Source organism: Eupeodes corollae, chromosome 1 (assembly GCF_945859685.1).
Source record: "Eupeodes corollae chromosome 1, idEupCoro1.1, whole genome shotgun sequence".
Taxonomy (NCBI): Eukaryota; Metazoa; Arthropoda; class Insecta; order Diptera; family Syrphidae; genus Eupeodes; species Eupeodes corollae.
The window spans coordinates 294,489,118-294,502,130 of NC_079147.1; positions in this window are offsets into that span (position 1 = coordinate 294,489,118).

Consider the following 13,013-nt stretch of genomic DNA (forward strand, 5'->3'; position numbering starts at 1 on the left):
TTAGTATCTTTTTCCATTTTCAAGGAAGTAAGTGACTTATTTATATCCTTAGATCTCTATATTAAATGGCGCCTCAAGTCCTCAACAAACATAATGTGGATCCTTAAGACATTCATTCATTCCCACGTACGTACAGACATTGTATTCCGTATTTCTTGATGTTAAACAACGGGCATATTATTCAATTTGAAGAATGCAGATGATGATGATGATGATGATGATGCATTTAATGCAAGCAGAGACAGACAATTGTCTGACAGAACGCAGAAAACGATTTTTATGGCTTTCCTCACTTGGGCATAATTTAAGCACGTTTAGGCCTCCAGGGCCAGGATAAGCACGTCTGTGGGAGGGATATATCATTTTATGTGGTTGATGGAATTTCGCATATATGCAAACCTACTTAAGTTTTTCTTAATTTGAGATGTGGAAATTTTGTTCCTTTATTTGTTGTTAAATTAAATGGTGAATAAACTACGAAAGTTATTCTCTTTTATTGTTGAAACTAAGAACAATAAACCTGCACTTTTTTAAAAGTTTCCATGTATCCTTAGAATTCTGGAAGATAAAATAGAACAATAAAAAAAGAGTATAATAGGAACATCCATATCAATGATTCATTTCATACTCCAGAATGTCTTTTCTTGTAGGACCACCATGAAGAATGCATTTACAAAATTATTCTACTGTCGGGATTTAATTAGAAATGCGTCTAGAACACTGCAAGGATCTTAAAAAAAAGTCTTATTTTATATCTCTCAGCGAGGGTAGAAAACACACATTTTCAACTCGCGGATATTGCTTTTCTCGAAGCTTTGGTTGTGGTCTAATGGGGTGGTTTTTGGATTATTTTCAGTAAATTAATTAAATCCTTTCATTTTGTTTTTAACAGCTCCTTTCTAAGGGCCATGCATTCGTGTATTTACATCCTTTATTCAAAAAACAAGCAGAGTCATTTATTTAAGTTGTTCATACTCGTGCTTTCGTTTTCTGTCTAATGGCTAAAAGTTACTTAAACTTGCAATTGTTGATTTTTTGTTGTTGTTGTTGGAAGGAGTGAGTGTGTTTTTTAAAGGATATCATTAATTAAATTGAATTTGCCGATGTTTGGTGTTTGAATTCTTGTTTTTTGTCTTCTCCTTATTTTCTGTATAAAAGTTTAGTATTAATTAATTATGTTTGCATAAGAAGATAGAAATTAATTTATCGTTTTAAGAAGACTAAAGAAGTTCATTTACTCGGGTTTGAGTGTGTAAACGAGGACTTAATGAGGAGTAAATGATTTAAAACACGACTAATTAAAACGAAGCTTGTGATGGGTTTTATTTGCTTGATGGCATAACTACATATGTATACATAATGTGGTTTACTTTAGAAGTTTGTTTTAGTTTCTTTTATTTGTATCATCTATTTGGAAACTTCAGGTCAAGTTGTTGAAGTTTTGCAAATAAGAAGTTTCATTCTTTTTGGGACAGATGTCACTTTTGATGTCCTCATCTTCAAAACGTTTCTCAATTAAAAACTACGTCATTACTAAAAATGGAGAAACAACTCAATGAAATTTGTTCAATACGCAAATGGTGAACATTTTATAAGGACTTGGAACAATTTTGCTTTTCAAGCTTTCGAAGTTCAGTTAACACAATAACTTAAGAGAGTTATCTTCAACAAGGTCGTATTTGATGATTAAGGGGCCTTGAAAGAACATCTCGTAGGCTACTATAATAATCAGAGTTGTCCCGTTTGGAACTGTAGAAATCTTTCAATCCTTCAATCCAGTTAATATCGCCACAACCAGAAATAACGCGTCCAGGAAATCGAAATGTCTCCTGTAATAAAGCCATATTTGCTAGATTTGTGTGGCATGTGGCACCGTCTTGTTGATACCTTATATTTTCCAAGTCGTATTCTTCAACAGCAGGCAAAAGAAAAGCGGTTATTATATGACCGCTTATATAGTGACCACACCTCCGGACCATAGAGCTCACCAAACAGTGACTTTTTGTTACAATTACTTGAGAACTATCAAAAGCCCAAATATGACAATTTTGTTTATTAACATACCTACCTATTTTATTAACATAAATCTACGACGTTGTGATCGGTCAGCTGGCTTCAGTTGTTGTGTGAGCTTTATATGGATGTACAAAGGTTTAAATCCAAATGCAAAATACGCAATAATGTGCCGTAAGATAGTCCTAATTTCTGAGAACGACAAATAAACGAAACATTAGGGTCTTCGGAAACACTTTTAGTAATAGCAGACTTACAATATCTGTTACCAATCCTTACTTACTTACTTACTTAAGGTGGCGTTACAGTCCGATGCGGACCTGGGCCTCAACCAACATGTGTTTCCAGCCAGCTCGGTCCGTAGCTAGCTGCCTCCAGTTTCATACGCCAAGTTGGTTGAGGTTCTCTCTCACCTGGGTGCGCCACCTCTACTGCGCCGTCCCTCGGGATTGGATTCAAAGTCCTTCCGGGCTGGAGCGTTGATGTCCATCCGCTTTACATGACCTAGCCATCTAAGTTGTTGTACTTTAATTCTACTACCTAGGTCAGTGTCGCTGTACAACCCGTACAGTTCGTCCTTATATTTTCTCCTCCATTCTCCATCTATGCGTACGGGACCGAAAATCACCCGAAGAATTTTTCTCTCGAAGCATACTCTCATCTTTCTTTGACAGGGTCCAAGCGTCAGCGCCATAAATGAAAACCGGAATGATGAGTGTCTTATAGATGGTTATTTTAGATACTCGAGAGAGGACTTTTATATTCCATTGCCTTTTAAGTCCAAAGAAGCAGCAATTTGCAAGAGTTATTCTTCGTTTGATATCAGCGCTGGTGTCGTTCTCTGCTTTAATAGAAGTGCATAGGGAGACAAAGTCCTTAACTACCTCAAAGCTATAGCTGTCCATGGTGGCGTTTTGTGCAAGAAGTCGTTGTTCAATGTCCTTTTTTGATGACAACATATACTTGGTCTTGCCCTCATTGACCACTAAACTCTTCTTCTTCGCTTCCGTCGCAATGCTCAAAAACGCTCCACTGACATCACATTTTGATCTTCCAATTATGTCAATATCATCTGCGTATCCGAATAAGATTGTGGAAAATTTGGAAGATTGTGCCTCCAGTGTTGACGGTTGATTTGTGCACAATTCTTTCCAGAACGATGTTGAAGACCTTTTTTGACATCAAATGCATCGGTGAGATCTTTTCCGACCTTAATAGAGCGGCGTGAATTCTTAATCGTCTTTCTTCACAAACGGAAAAGTTTGACAGGGATGCCAAAACTAGACATTGCTTTGTAGAGCTCTTTCCTATGGATGCTGTCATAAGCGGATTTAAAATCAATAAAGAGATGGTGGGTATCGATTTGATGTTCCTGTTTTTCCAAGATCTGCCGTAGTATTCCTGCTCTGAAGCCACACTGATAACAACCAATCAAGTTTTTGACGAACGGCTGCAGACGTTCACATAATACGGCAGAAAGGATTTTATATGCAATGTAAAGGAGACTGGTGCTTCTGTAGTTGGCGCAATTTAGAGAGTCTCCTTTTTTATGTATCGGGCACACTATGCTGAGATTCCACTCATCGGGCATGCTTTCTTCCGACCATATTTTGTAGATGAGTTAGTACATTCTCCCTAACAAGTCATCGCCTGCTGCTTTGAGTAGTTCGGCAGCGATGCCGTCAACTCCAGCAGCTTTGTTTGACTTCAGTTGAGATATAGCTATCTTAACTTCGTCGTGGTCTGCTAGGCGAGAATATTGATCTGCGTCGTCTAAGTTGAGTGGTTTTACCTCCCTTACAGCGGAATTTGGTTTGTCATCGCCGTTATATAATTAGGAGAAGTGGTCTTTCCATATTCTTTACATCGTGTCCAGTGTCCTCTTCTGCTCGTAGAGCTCACGAGCAGCTCTGGTCCTCCTCTGCAGCGCCGTTTTGAATGCATGTTGTTTCGCTGCATGCGCTTGCTGTCATTCGTCGTCAAACCAGGCGTTTCGCTATGGTGGCCGTGTGAAACCTAGCTCTTCAGAGGCGGCATCTCTATGATGGCTGCAAGGCAATGTTGCCACTGGTTTTCAATGCTTAATGCAGGCAGCATAGGACTCCTTAAGAGGTTATTAGTTACTCGATCCGAAAAGGACATGGCAGTCTCTTTCGATTGTAGCCGTCTAACATCGAATCTTCTCACAGTACTTCCTTGTTTTGGCTTGGATCGGAATATCCGTAATCGTACCTTGGCTACAACGAGGTAGTGGCCCGAGTCAATGTTGTCCCCTCGGAATGTTCGGATATAATATATACTTTAGAAGTCTTGTGCGTCGATCGCAATGTGGTCAATCTGGTTGACGGTTGATTGATGAGGAGATTTCCATGTCCCCTTGTGGATATTAAGATGCGTGAACTGCGTACTAGCTTCCAGAACGTCTCGCTCCGCAGCGAAATCGATCTGCCTGAATGCGTTGTGGAAGGTGGTGTCTTGGAGGCTGTATACCCCGATTATGCCACTAAAGATGTCTTCTCTTCCTAGCTTGGCATTAAAATCTATTACGACAATTTTAATGTCATAGCCAGGGCACTGCTCATATGTCTTGTCCAAGAGCTCGAAAAATATGTCTTTTGTGTCTTCATATTTCTAAACTGTTGGGGCATGCCAGCATATTAGGCTTATGTTGGCGAATTCAGCCTTGATGCGGATTGTCGTGATGCTTTCGCTCACTAAGTTGAAAGTCAAGACTTTTTGCTTGAGTCTTGTTCCAACGACAACAAATCCACACCCATATAGACACTGTTTTTGTTCTCGGTAGCAGTCTTTTAGTTTAAGTTTGCCCGGGACATCCCATCACACTTCTTGGATGGTGGTAATATCTGCCTTGAAGCAGTTTAAGGATTGCGCTTATTTTTCGGCTGCAAGTGGTCTGTTAAGGGACCTAAAATTAAACATACATATCCGAAGTTCGTTGTCCTTACTTTGTTTGCGTGGGTTGTCAACAGTGAATCCGTCCGTACCCGAGGCTTGTTAGTGCTTCGCAACTAAAGGTATTTTGTACCCGACGGCACAATCCCCAACCTGGAGGACCAGATCCTTAGTATAACTCCAAGGACGGGGAGCCAGATTAACCGCTCCTTATAGAAGCTTTATAAGGTATTCACTAAGTAATTAAACCTTACTAGAACTGTAGACTCCACTGTTAATTCCATTTTGAGAATTCGTTCGCTGTCGTCTGGATAAGGAGAGGTGCCTTAGTGGAAACACCTCTCCCCCCCTCTCTCGTTTGCTGACCCCAACAACTTGAAGCTCTTTAAAGCAGCTGAATGTATGTTGGTTAGGAGCATGCCCCAACTTATTTCTAAGATATGGTCGGAAGAAAACATGCCCGATGAATGGAACCTCAGTATTGTTTGCCCGATCCTGAAAAAAGGAGACTCTCTAAACTACACGAAGAAACTATAGAAGAATCAGTCTACTTATCATCGCCTATAAAATCTTCTCTGCAGTAATATGTGAACGTCTAAAGCAGATCGTCAACAACCTGATTGGTCTTGTGGTTTTAGACCAGGAAAGTCTACAGTTGATCAAATATTCACATTACGGCAGATCCTGGCAAAACCCAAGAACAGCAAATCGACACCTACCATCTTTTTACCGATTTCAAGGCCGCATATGACAGCATCTACAGGGACGACCTGTATAGAGCCATGTCTTGTTTTGGCATCCCTTCCAAACTCAACCGTTTGTGCAGGATGACCATGGAGATTTCACGTTGCTCCATAAAGATTGGAAAGAACTTAACAGAACATTTCGATGTCAAAAAAGTTTTTAGACAAGGTGATGCGCTGTCATGTGATTTTTTTAAAATCGTGTTTGAAAGAATGGTAGAGCTCACACATCAAAACTAGACGCACTATCTTTCAAAAGTCTGTCCAAATACTAGCATATGCTCATGACATTGACATAATCGGAAGAACTCAGCGTGGTGTCAATGGGGATTTTGTGAGTATTGAGGCAGAGGCGGCAAAAATGGGTTTAACGGCTAATGAGATCGAAACAAGGAACATGCTGTCACCGACGTCTTGGTCAAAACATCACCATCGACAGACGTAACTTTGAGGTAGTCAAGGACTTCGTCTACCTAGGCCCCGCTGTAAACGCAGAAAACAACACCAGCGCTGAGATCAAACGCAGAATAACTCTTGCTAACCGCTGTTTCTTTGGACTAAGAAAGCAATTGAGTGGTAAAGTCCATTCTCGAGGGACCAAAGTGTTGCTATATAAGACCCTTATCATCCCCGTCCTGCTATACGGTGCAGAAGCATGGACCATGACAAAAGCGGATGAAAGCACCTTGGGTCGCTTCGAGAGAAAAGTTCTTCGTGTGATCTACGGTCCCGTATGCATCGAAGGGGAGTGGAGGAGAAGATGGAACGACGAACTGTACGGGCTGTACAGCGACGTAGACTTAGCAAGAAGAGTAAAAGTCCAACGACTAAGATGGCTGGGTCACGTAGAGCGCATGGAAACCAATGCTCCGGCCCGGAAAGTCTTCGAATCCACACCCACAGGACAGCGCAGTAGAGGAAGACCGCGGATTAGGTGGCGCGCACAAGTGGAAGGTGACCTCACCCAACTTGGAGCGTGAAACAAGAGACTTCTAGCTAGGGACCGAGCTAGATGGAGAAGTGTTGCGTGAGGCCCTAGTTCACACAGGACTGTAACTTCCCCTTAAGTAAGTAAGTAAAACTTCATTTCCATTTGTTTGTACACCTACCTTCAAAGTATCTTTATCGAGAGTTTCTGCTCATTGAGTTAAATAAATTCATATATGTATATCTTCATGTATGTATCATAATTCTTCTATAAATTATCAAACAAAATGGCGTAATATCTAAATTTAGAAACAAATACCAAATTATTAAGACTAATGACATTTAAATTTTCACCAAAAACAAAACAAAACAAAAATCGCACACCAAAATAAATGTCTCACCTCAGAAACACTTTTTATTTCTCATTTTCAAACCAAAATTGCGTTTCAGAATATTTATTTATAATCCAGACAAAAAGCGTTTTACTTTTTTTTCAAATAACATTTCAGCGTTAATCTGAACATGACACACTAATTTGCGCGAACTCCACAATTTAACCAGTTAACCTTCCCATAATTCTGCTCGCCTCCTTCCCTTTTGTTTTTGTTGTTGCTGAAAATCCCGTCCCTATCGAACGTGCATTATCCTCACGCCTTATTCTAACCTAAAGGCATTTCAATAATCTGTCTATTACAATAGCTGCGGCGGCGGCAGTGTACGTCCATCATAAGCAGCATAAACTCAACTCAAGGACTTTTCATAAAATCGAAGTCGAGGTATAAATTCAATACACCATGCATCCAATCCTTGCTGTGTAAGCAGGGGGCTTTCAGAATTCAGACAGACATCAAAACCCTACCAGAATTTTACGCCTCAATTGGGTTGGACTTGGGGAAGTCTATGGAAAGCGCGTATATTAAAAAAAAATCAACCACTGACCTATTGGTTTAACCAGCATGTGGTTGAATTAATTTCACTTTAACGCCATCAAACGCACAATTTATCAACATGGGGCTGAATTATTACGTTTTGTGTTGAAAGACTTTCCGCTTTCCGAACGCACAGTTTGATGCAACACTATTGTTCGATAAAATGCCATGGACTCGCCCTCGCGTTGATAGAAGATTGAAAATTGTGTTTTTGCTTTTTAGGGAGCTAATTCGAAGAATTTTATTTTTTATTATGATTTCAAAAATTTGATCAAGGATATTGGTTAATGAAAATGCAATCCTGAAAACTACCATTTTGATTGAAAATAAAAATTTTTGTTTGTGAACATAAACCGATTAGTAGCGTTTTTTGAAAAAATACTCGTACCTTGTTCCAAATGTCCTTAGTCCCATCAAAGAGGAACATTTATACATTTTTATCAATTCAATTCGATTTGAATTTGGCAATTGCCAGGGATATGTTGCACATGTGATTCGAATTGATATAATTTTGATACCCCAATAAAAGAGTCTCCTTTTTGTCAGCACATACATATATAAAAATCAATCAATAATGAAATGGAATTCCGAAACATTCACGTAAATAAATCACGAGATTAACGAGGTTATTGTACGATTTTTATTACATGTACATAATCTATAAATATCAAGCTGCAAACTGCAAAGGACATCGATTCCCCAAGACACTTTGGTAAATTAATGGGCACAAAATATAAAACACACATTTTTAGGCAATAAAATAAACTGGTTGACGTAAAACTTGTTGTTTTGGTTTATTTTGTATTCAAATACGAGTATTGAAAAAGGATATTGTGGTGGGGGCAATATGGAGGTCATATTTTATTAGAACAACCCCCCTTGGCGGGAGGTGGGGTGTGTACACGATACAGCTGTGATGATAGGTAGGTAAATCGGAATTAAAAGAATTACCAACTAAAAAATCACTGCTGGATTTTTATAAATTTATTATATTTCCTATTAGGACCACAGCACTCTCAGGGGATTAAAAGTTGTGTTCAAATGAGTATAATATATTAAAGTGAATTCAATAAAAATTTCATTTGATCAAATAGCACGAAATAGGAAGAGGTAAAGGTTGAATTATTAAGTATAAAAAAACAAACAAAACCAACAAGGGCACTTTTAGGAGATTAAATAAAATGAATATTTATGAAATGAAATAAATAGAATAACATCCAACCAAATACATCCATCAAGATAAATAGAAACGCTTTGTAAAATCTAATACAAAATAATAAAATGTTAAGCTCTAGCTAAATTAAAAATCGGAATTAACAATGTAATAATTTTATAAAATTCAGTTTTCAAAGTAATCAAAAAATCATCATTTCGATGACACTTAGTAAAAAATTGGGAATTGAAAATTTGTTTAAGCTTTTTTCTATCGTTCCCATAGGAAGCAATTTTAATCGATAAGATTTATCGAATTAAAAAATAGGGACTTCAGTTATATTTATATTGTATAAATGTTGGTAAATGGTGTTTCAATTGGCAATGTTAGATTTTAGCACCCCGTGGCAGCCATCTTTTGTTTTTTATTCAGTTTCTTATACCAAACCATCATATCAAGTTACAAGATTGAACAGCACGTTTAAATAATAAAACTTAATTATCAAAATGAGTGTTCGTTAACGCAAACGTTGTACGCATTGCGACTATTTTACAGTAGATGTGATGGTCCTTAACATTCGACTCATGAACGTTTAGTGGCCAAATTTGAGAGGACCGGTTCAGTAAATAATCAGCCAACACCCGCACGTTCGAGAAACGTATAATATCGGCCGAGAACATCGCCGCGGTCCGTGAAAGTGTACAGCAGAACCTGTGGCAGTCTATTCCTCGCACAAGAACGCTGTCTTTCGCAGATTACAAAGTCAATCGATTTGACCTTGAAGTCATAAGTCTAAGCAAATAAACCACAATCGAACGATGCCCTAAAGGTCAACATAACACAGGGCATTGCTAACATTCAGCAGGATTTTTGGAACACTCGGATCCGTGCCACCGTAAGAAGCCGATGTGGGCATTTGAATGATGTCCATGATAAAAAAAATAATGTTGTTAATACCTCACACACAAATATTGTTAACTTTTAGTTAATTTTTTAGAAATATAGAATTCACAAATTTTTTTACACAATAAATATGCAAACTCACAAAAACGAAGCGAAAAAATTAGAAGAAATAAAGTTGGAACGTTTTCCATGATTTTCGACTCAAGTATTATAAGAACAAAGAAATATTAAGGTGTAAAATATTTTAGTCTGACATCAAATGTTGTTATTTATAGTTTTTTAAGCTTTTAGAAAGGTGTTCAAATGGTAGACATGTGCATTCAAGAGGATACAAGCATCAACTCCTACTCTCACCTCCCCGCGATGAACAACGGGTACCTCAACTGGAGATTGCGTTCTATTCTAACCCAATTAGAATGTTGTTCGGGCAGCAAACGAGAGAGAGGGGGAGAGGTGTTTCCACTAAGGCACCTCTGCTTATTCAGACGGAAGCGGACGAATTCTCGTGATGGAATCAACGGCGGCGTCTGCAGTTCCAGTAAAGTTGAAATACTTAGTGAACACCTTATAGGGCGACTACGACTTATTTGGAGCTCAGGCCAATAATTAGTGGTTTATCCGGGTCCCCGTCCTTGGAGTTATACTAATGATCTGGCCATTCAGGCTGGGGGTTGTACCATCCTGGTGACTTCCTGACAACGATACGGACGGATTTAATGTTGACAACCCACGCAAAAAAACTAAGGACAACGAACTTTGGATCTGGACGTAGAATAATAGTTCCCTTAACAGACCACGTGCAGCCCAACAATTAGCGGAAGAAATAAACTGCTGCAAGGCAGATATAATCGCCATCCAAGAAGTACGATGGGATGGACCGGGCAAACGTAAACTGAAAGACTATGATTTATACCGACTGATGACGAGAACAAAGACAGCGGTGCGGATTTGTTGCTGGAACAAGACTCAGGCAAAAATCCATGAGTTTCTACACTGTAAGCGAGCGCATCACGACAATCCGCATCAAGGCTAAATTCGCCAACATAAGCCTAATATGCGCGCATGCCCCAACAGAGGAGTAAGATGAAGACACCAAAGACATATTCTTCAAGCTTTTGGACAAAACATATGAGCAGTGCCCTGGCTATGACATAAAAATTGTTGTAATAGATTTTAATGCCAAGCTAGGAAGAGAAGACATCTTTGGTGGAATAATCGGAAAAAACAGCGTGCACGACAACACTTCCGACAACGGATTCAAGCTCATCGATTTCGCTGCGAGGCAAGACGTTCTGGTAGCTAGTTCGCAGTTCACACATCTTAATATCCACAAGGGGACATGAAAATTTCCTAATCAACAAACTGCCAACCAGATTGACCACATTGCCATCGACGCACAAGATTTCTCCAGTATCCAGGATATCCGAACATTCCGAGAGGCCAACATTGACTCGGACCACTACCTCGTTGTAGCCAAGGTACGGCTACGGATATCCCGATCCAAGCCAAAACAAGGAAGTACTGTGAGAAGATTCGACGTTAGACGGCTACAATCGCAAGAGACTGCCATGTCCTTTTCCGATCGAGTCTCTAATAACCTCCTAAGGAGTCCTATGCTTCCTGCATTAAGCATTGAAAACCAGTGGCAACATTGCCTTGCAGCCATTAGAGATGCCGCCTCTGAAGTGCTAGGTTTCACACAGCCACCACAGTGAAACGACGAATGCCGGCAAGCGCACGCAGCGAAACAAGAGGCATACAAAACGGCGCTGCACAAAAGGACTATAGCTGCTCGCGAGTTCTACGAGCAGAAGAGGAGAGAGGAACATCGGCTTCTTAGACGGAAAAAAAGAGAGCATGAGAAGCGCGCAATCGAGGAGATAGAGGGATGTCACAACAGGAATGAGGTTCGCAAATTTTACCAAAAGGTAAAAAAACCTCCCAAGGGTACCAGCCACGAACCGAAGCCTGTAAAGACGCTCAAGGGAACATCGTAGTAGAACCACAGTCGATGCTGAGAATATGGAAAGATCACTTCTCCAAATTATATAACGGCGATGACGAACCGAATTCCGCTGTGAGGGAGATAGAACCACTCAACCTCGGCGACGCAGATCAACAATTCCGCCTACCCGACCTTGATGAAGTGATGATAGCTATATCTAAACTTAAGTCAAACAAAGCTGCTGGAGTTGAAGGCATTGCTGCCGAACTATTCAAAGCAGCAGGCGATGACTTGTTAGGGAGCATGTACCAACTCATCTACAAAATATGGTCGGAAGAAAGCATGCCCGATGAGTGGAATCTCAGCATAGTATGCCCGATACATAAGAAAGGAGACCCTCTAAATTGCGCCAACTACAGAAGCACTAGTTATAAGATCCTTTCTGCCGTATTATGTGAACGTCTGTAGCCGTTCGTCAAAAACTCAATTGGTCGTTATTAGTGTGGCTTCAGACCAGAAAAGTCTACTATCGACCAAATATTCACACTACGGCAGATCTTGGAAAAACGCAGGAACATCAAATCGATACCCACCATCTATTTATCGATTTTAAAGCCACGTATATGACAGCATCCATAGGAAAGAACTCTACAGAGCAATGTCTAGTTTTGGCATCCCTGTCAAAGTTATCCGTTTGTGCAGAATGACGGTGAAGAATTCACGCTTCTCTATCAAGGTCGGAAAAGATTTCACCGATGCATTTGATGTCAAAAAAGGTTTAAGACAAGGCAATGCACTGTCGTGCGACTTCTTCAACATCGTTGTAGAAAGAATTGTGCACAAATCAACCGTCAACACTAGAGGCACAATCTTCCAAAGGTCCGTCCAATTACTCGGATACGCAGATGATATTGACATAATTGGAAGATCAATGTGTGATGTCAGTGGAGCGTTTTTGAGCATTGCGACGGAAGCGAAGAAGATGGGTTTAGTGGTCAATGAGGGCAAGACCAAGTATATGCTGTCATCAAAAAAGGACACTGAACGACGACGTCTTGGACAAAACGTCACCATGGGCAGCTATAACTTCGAGGTAGTTAAGGGCTTTGTCTACCTATGCACTTCTATTAAAACAGACAACGACACCAGCGCTGAAATCATAACTCTTGCAAATCGCTGCTTTTTTGGACTTAAAAGGCAATTGAGAAGTAAAGTCCTGTCTCGAGCATCTAAAATCACCATCTATAAGACACTCATCATCCCGGTTCTCACTTATGGCGCTGATGCCTGGACCCTGTCAGAGAAAGATGAGAGCGTCTTAGTATGCTTTGAGAGAAAAAATCTTCGGGTGATTTTTGGTCCCGTATGCATAGATGAAAAACGGAGGAGAAGATATAACGATGAACTGACCTAGTTAACAGAATTTAAGTTCAACGACTTAGATGGCTAGGTCATCTAGAGCGAATGGACATCAACGCTCCAGCCCG